A 7,500-nucleotide genomic window follows, 5' to 3' on the forward strand; every position below is an offset into this window, starting at 1 on the left:
CCACTTGGATTCAATAGGATGTCACGTCGCCCAGCAACGGCGGCCATCTTGGTTCTAAACAAAGAAAATCGGTACTTTTTATTCTTCGTGCTGGCTAGAACTTTTCATATGTCTTGTGATCAGAATGTATAAAAGTCAAAGCATGATCAGATTTATAGTACTTTTTTTTCCCCCTCTGGATACGCTTTTATGCTCGTTGGAGAAATATTCCATAAGGGCGTCCGCCATTTTTCCGATAGCTAAGAGCCAGTTACTAAGTTATCATGCGTCATTACGAGGAAAGTGACGTTAAGACAGTTGAAGCTTATTTCACTAGATATAAACGTTCAAGGTCACATGTCGTTTTGTATGTTGATACGTCATTTCCAGCTGCCGAAATGCTGTGAGCTTTTTGTCTAACGTCAAATCATGAACAGGACCGTAGACATGACTATCAGTGACTACCAGTCTGGTCGATAAGGACAAATTTATTGACAAATTGTGTCTTTTCCACGATGCCTGTCCCCGATGGTACATTCAATAAGACAACTGTCACCCTGACAACAGACAAACCTAATCTAATAGAAAGAACGAAATTTACGTCACTCAGCTCTTTTGTTGTTGTTGTTGTTGTTGTTTTTAGCCAGCCATTTTTATGAGTAAATGTAGTCCTTCAGTACCGTTAGGCCCATGGAGCCTGAGTTTATTCCGGTTTCTATAGCATGCAATGGACAATTGCAATTGCTTGCTACCCTTTGGATAGGACGATGTTCTATCTCAAAATACTTTCCGCCAGATCTAACAGACCCAGCTACCCAATCACTGCTGGGTGTACAAGGGGGGGGGGGGTCAGAAAATATCTCGACTGTACCCGGGATCAATCTCGGTCCCTTTGCGTGTGACGCGAGTGCTCTACCAACTGAGCTATCGGACCCCAATGTTATGAGTACTTCTCACTAAATTGTACCTATCGAATGTTGAAGGTTACACATAGTTGTGTGTGTGTGTGTGTGTGTGTGTGTGTGTGTTTGTTATAGATAGTATGCGCTTGTCTAAGAAGCTCATAACATTTCCATCCGGAAGTATAACGGACCAACACACAAAACTGTGTGTATCCATGAACGCTTATAGTCGGGTTAACACAGTTCAGTGAGCATTACTCATAAACGCGGATGGAAAAAAACAATAACAAAGACCTGAGTGACGTCATCTTCGAACTATCTATAGATAGTATGCGCTTGGCTAAGAAGCTCATAACATTTCCATCCGGAAGTATAACGGACCAACACACAAAACTGTGTGTATCCATGAACGTTTATAGTCGGGTTAAAACAGTTCAGTGAGCATTACTCATAAACGCGGATGGCAAATAACAATATCAAAGACCTGAGTGACGTCATCTTCGAACTATCTATATCCGGCTGGAGGATGGTATGAACTTTTTAGGTAAACGCTAAGCATCAAAAAGAAAAAAAAGTTTCAGGTCACGAATAGTTTTGCGTGTTGGTGCGTCATAGATAGTATGCGCTTGGCTATGAAGTTCACAACATTGCCATCCGGAAGTATAACAGACCAACACATAAAACTATGTGTAACCTTGAACTTTTATAGTCTGGGTTATACAGTTTAGTGAGAATCACTCACAAACGCGGATGTCGAAACATAATAACAAATGCTTGAGTGGCGTCATCTTCATTCTATCTATATCCGCTGGATGATGTTATGAGTAATTCAACTAAGCGCATAGCTGACCAAAAAATGACGTCAAAATGCCACTCTTTTGCCACAAAAGAAAACAAATCATGAGTTGTATTCAATAGTTCAACCAATGAAATGACTTATTTCTATGAGCTCTACCAACGGCAACTCACCAGGCGGTGCAAAAACCAAATAATGACGTCAAACTGCCAGTCCTTTTGGATTTCAACATAACGATGGCTACGGTGTCAGGCGAGATGTTAACGATGGCTACGATTGAGCACGTTGATTGAATATTGCGCCATATCAATTTTTAAGGGGTTTTTTTCCCTTATCATTTGTTTGATCTCATTATAACGGTCCGGATTTTGCTTGTAACCCTAGAGATAACGAATTCGAATACACGAGAGAGAGAAAAAGAGGGAGGGAGGGAGGGAGACTGTGAGAATAAGAGTAGATAATGTGAGTGTATGTATTGTGTGTGTGTGTGTGTGTGTGTGTGTGTTTATAAGTAAAAGATATATATATATATATATATATATATATATATATATATATATATATACTGGTTAAAAAGATAAATGTTTATGACACGTTTTAACACAATTGCCCATAAAAGTCATGGATAAACAAGCATAGACCAGTCAAGAAAACGACAGAATATCAACATTCATTACATTTCATGGTGGAACGCCATAAAGATTGTTGAAAATCATTGGTTTGTTACCTATCAACTTGAAACGGTATCTTATCGAATTGAACTGAGTGTCCAGAAATTATTCTCAAATATTTTATCACAAATACGTGGGTTTAGTATGTGGTATTTTTAATAAAAACCAAACTCGAGCATTTGTATAGCGCAATTTCCACTAAATGGGCTCAATGCGCTTTACAAAGAGTCCCTCACCAACAGCAGCGGCACTTAACATGTAGTACAAGACATAATGACGCCTGCTACAATTTATTTTGGACAGAGACAACGCTGTTAACGCTCAGGTACTCATTTTACACTTGAGTGCTGTGTGAAAAGAATGTGAGTAAAGAGCTTTTTCCAAGGTCTTAACCATTCGCCGAGCGAAGCTTGAACCCAAGACCTTCAGATTTGAAAGCGAGTGTCATACCCCTAGACTACACCACATTCAAGGCGCACAAAATATCAAAGTTACAAATTAGATAATAGACAACGGTGTGAGATTAACGTCGGAAAAACTGTGTATGATACAGTGTCGGCCAATGCAGAAAGAAAAATACAAAACAAAACATTTTTAAAAAGGCAGCCTATTGTCGATATATCGATGGTAAAGACAATATCGAATCATATCGATTTCGAAAAGCCATATTGATATCGATATAAGTTATGCTTGGGGTTTACCAGAGCTGCCGGAAGGCCACGCGTGTGGCCAAATATCGATATTACGATACGATATGCCCAACACTGTTGTAAATACATCGACCACGTTTTCAGACGTACAAAATCAGATGTCTCGTTTTTGTAAGAATCATCTGTATTGACAGCAAGGGATGAAAATAATTATTAAATTTGACCACGGAGATAATCACATTACTTTTGATAAAAACATTTTTTTTAAAAAGAAAAGAACCGACCACCTAGTTCAGTAGAATTTGTTGTTAATCAAAGCCGATGAATATTTCATGGAGGTCAAAGTGTAGTTTTTTGCCTTGGGGGGCAAAAACAACAGCCCCCCCCCCCCCCCAAGGAAAAAAAATAAAAAAATCTGTAGGATAGAAAACAATTAATGGAGGATCAAACCTTTTCCTGAGTAGTAGTGTGAGGGTACTAGCAATATTTTAGAAATGTGTATCGATTTTCGATATATCGATGCTGTATCGATAAATGTCGATATTTCAAGTGACGAAAAATCGTATCGTACCGATTTCGAAATTTTCTGATATCGCCCAGCACTAATGATGTACAAGAATCTTCCGTGTGTGTATCTTACTTCATGCAGCGAGTTGCTGTCAATACAGAGGTCGCTGTTATCAACCCATGAAACCTCTGACCTTTCCGACTATTATGTGGAGAGTTGTCATGTCAGGACTAGTGACCTTTAACCTTTAACTACCGCGTACCCTGGAAAAACACATATTCAAAAAATTTAGCCAGAAATCTCTTCTATCAAAATATCGCTCGATTGAAATGGCCTTCACCTTCGCAAAACCTGTCGAACCTGGGACCTCGCAGGGTTTTCAATTCAAGGAATCCAAAGATCAATATTTGAAGGACGAGTTTCTGGCCAAATTTTTAATTGCGTGTTTTTCCAGAGTTCCGACGTTAACGGTTTAAAGCAGGACGCGACTTTTTGTTTTTTTACCATCTTGTCTTGTTGTGTCGATACAGTATAACACACCACAACAAAAACAAACTCCCTTTATTCATCCCACAGGGGAAATTTGTCTCAAGGGTCTATTCCAATGGAAGACTGTGAAATAACCCAGGCGTCAGCCACAGAGCAGCATTAACTACCTACTGCCGTATTTTAAAATTTGGTTTGGCCAAAAAAAACTCGTCCTTCAAATATCGATCGATTTAAATGACCCTCATATTGAAAAAAAAAAAAAAACAACAAAAAAATTTAAAACTTTCAAACCTGGGACTTCGCGATTTTTCTACAGAGAAAACCTACAAAATATCTCTATCTGGAATTTAGTAAATGTACTTATATCTTTATTGGTTTTTTTTTTAATTTGTTATTGACTGAAGAGGGGTTTTGAGCCCGAAACGTTCAGTGTTTTGAATTTTTGTTCTTTTTTTGAACCTGTTATATTCATTTTTGTTTATTCCTTTTTACATACCACACCTTCTAGCACCCTAGTATCACTTAAAATAAGCAATAATACGTTTCGGTTATAATTGGATTCAGTAGTCTGATGTCACGCGCCCGGCAACGGCGGCCATCTTGGTTCTAAACAAAGAAAATCTTTACTTTTTATTCTTCATGCTGGCGAGAACTTTTCATTCCCTTTTCATATGCCTTGTGATCAGAATGTGTAAAAGTCAAAACATGATCAAATTGATGGGGTTTTTTTCCTCTGGATACGCTTTTAAGCTCGCCGGAGAAATATTTATTACGGCGTCCGCCATTGTTCCGATAGTTTAGAGCCAGTGTTACTAAGTTACCATGCGTCATTAGGAAGGAAGTGACGGTACGACTATTGAATCCTATTGTTGATAACCTGCGAATAACTCATAAATATTTGCGAACAAATATAAAGGGTATTACGAATAGTATGCCCTTATCTGTTTTACTTTTTATAATACATACTGTATTGTGGAATTTAAACTTGAGATTGAGCTCAACGAAAAGTACTCAAAGCCCTTTACAAGGAGTCCCTAGCCAACAGCAACACTTACCATGTAGAACGAGACATGACGCCTGTTAGACGATATTGCATTTTTTTTTTCGGTCAGAAAAATCTCGACAGCACCCGGGATCGATCTTGGTCCCTTTGCCTTGTGAAGCGAGTGCTCTACCAACTGAGCTATCGGGAACCCCAACGGGTGATAGAACTACCTACCCTTACTTTTTTTTTTACTCTAAGATTTGCAAGATACTCGTATATCAATGTGTCAATGTGTGCGGCTATGTTGTCTAGTGGTATGACGCTCGCTTTCGGATAGGAAGGTCCTGGGTTCAAGCCTGGCTCGGCGCATAGTTGAGTCCTTGGAAAAGGGCTCTTTACTCACATTCTCTCACCGTACTCAGGTGTAAAATGAGTACATGGCCGTTAACAGCGTTGACTCTGTCCGAAACTAATTATTGCAATTTCGCCTAACAGGCGTTATGTGTCACGTCCTACATGTTAAGTGTTGCTGTTTGCCAGGGACCCCTTGTAAAGCGCATTGAGCACGTTAAATGGATATTGCGCAATCTAAGAGCTCAAGTTTTTTTATTGTTTTTTTTTTAACATTAAATAAAGATAGTTTTAGAATTTTTAGTAATTGTGTGCTGGTTGTCTAAAATATAACACGGGTTGTACGAAATCATTTAGATGTCTAACCCTCTTTTTGTTAACCTCATTCAATCCTAGACATTTTTTGCTACTTTTCAAAATTGGAAAAAAAATGTATTAAAGATAAGCATGTACATAGATAGTTTTATTGAACTACTATTAACATGCAAAAACTAAAAACATTAGCTTTGATACTACGCCTATAATTTGTCTCAGAAAAATCTAATAAATAGGCATGGGGTAAAAGTAACCAGGGTAAACTACGGATATATCCGGTGTCAGGGTTGAGTGAGTTAAAAGAATACGTTTATTTTAAAACCGGATTATTTTTTTTTCAAACTCCTTTTTTCCTGACTCTATCATTGCATGAAAAGCATGTTAAGTCGACATAATCTCTCTGAGTTGTTTAAACTGTTGTTACCTGCTGTTTGTACAACTGTCTGCATCTCCCGTTTCCCGTCTAAATGGATTCGTGACATTTCTTGGTTTGCCTTCATCAAAACCATTATTCACTTTATACCATTTTACTCTGTCGTGCCTTTATAGATAGTATACGCTAGGCTAGGAAACCCACAACATTGCCATCCGGAAGAATAACGGACCAAAACACAAGACTATGTGAAACGTCGAACGTTTATAGTCTGGTTAATATAGTTTAGTGAGAATTACTCATAAACGCGGATGGCAAAAAACAACAACAATGACCAGAGTGACGTCATCTTCATACTACTTTAAATGTACCCCCCCCCCTCCAATCTCACAACCCCCCTTCTCTACCGTCTATCTCTACTTTTATGAGCCGTATTTATGCTTGTATCGCATTTTTATTGGCTGAAGCAGGGTTTTGAGACTGAAACATTCCGTGTTTGGTATTTTGTTCTCTTTTGAAGCTGTTATTTTCATATATCGTATAATATTGTTTTAAAAAGTGGTCTTTATAATCATTATATGATATATTATGACCATTTTTATAACAAGTTTATAGATACGGTGCGTTTGGCGAAGAACCTCACAACATTGCCATCCGGAAATATAATGGACAAAACTATGTGTAACGTTGAACGTTTATAGTCTGGTTAATACAGTTTAGTGAGAATAACTCATAAACGCGGATGGCAAAATTCGATTACAGAGACCTGAGTGACGTCAACTTCGTTCTATCTATATGATATATCTTGACATTGAAATACTGTCTATTGTTATTTTTTCTTAAATTTGGGAAAGGGTAAGCCTACCTTTCGTCTATTAAGCGTCCTATTTGTATTAACATTCTTGCAATATCCGTCATTGTCTATAGGGAATGAGATTAGCGGAAGAGTAGCGTCCCTTGATTTGACGTCACCCATAGTCTGTGACGTCACCGGCGGAAAAGTTATTAGAGAGAGAACGTCATGTTGGTTGTGCGCATGCGTCTCTCGTCCTCGCTTCCGGTGAAAGCCGCTAGAGACACTTCAAAACCAAATTGACGTTCTCTCTGTAAGGTGACGTCTAATCAAGGGACGCTACTCTTCCGCTAATCTCATTCCCTATAGCCAGGTACTCATTCACGCCTGAGTCGATTGAAATGATGTGTGTCTACCGTGTCAAAACTATATTATATCGGGATGGACCAGACATAGAAATGGAATTCAACACCTTAGATGCCGAAGGTGGGAGGATCAAACCTCTGAAGTCTACATACGAGCTTTTCACACCATTTAATTTTTGGCTGATCAGACCTCTGATGACATCAGCCCAAAATGAAATAAAACTTGATGCGCAAAGCTCGTATGTAGACTTCAGAGTTTTGATCCACCGATCGTGAAATTCGGGACTTTAGAGTTTTGATCCGCCGATCCAGATTCACTCACC

At 38.6% G+C, this 7,500-nt stretch overlaps 2 protein-coding genes across 3 annotated transcripts in view; both read left to right on the forward strand.

Moving 5' to 3' along the window:
- The window catches only part of LOC144974521 (protocadherin-like wing polarity protein stan), a 411,532-nt gene that overhangs the window by 217,350 nt on the left and 186,682 nt on the right, over positions 1-7,500 (forward strand). The gene's annotated exons all lie outside the window — the stretch shown is intronic.
- Positions 1-7,500, forward strand: part of LOC144974506 (globin-like) — a 29,091-nt gene that overhangs the window by 8,340 nt on the left and 13,251 nt on the right. The window lies entirely within an intron of this gene.

The sequence above is a fragment of the Berghia stephanieae genome, chromosome 6 (genome assembly GCF_034508935.2).
Source record: "Berghia stephanieae isolate SIO BIC M18660-M18661 chromosome 6, UCSD_Bste_1.3, whole genome shotgun sequence".
Taxonomy (NCBI): domain Eukaryota; kingdom Metazoa; phylum Mollusca; class Gastropoda; order Nudibranchia; family Aeolidiidae; genus Berghia; species Berghia stephanieae.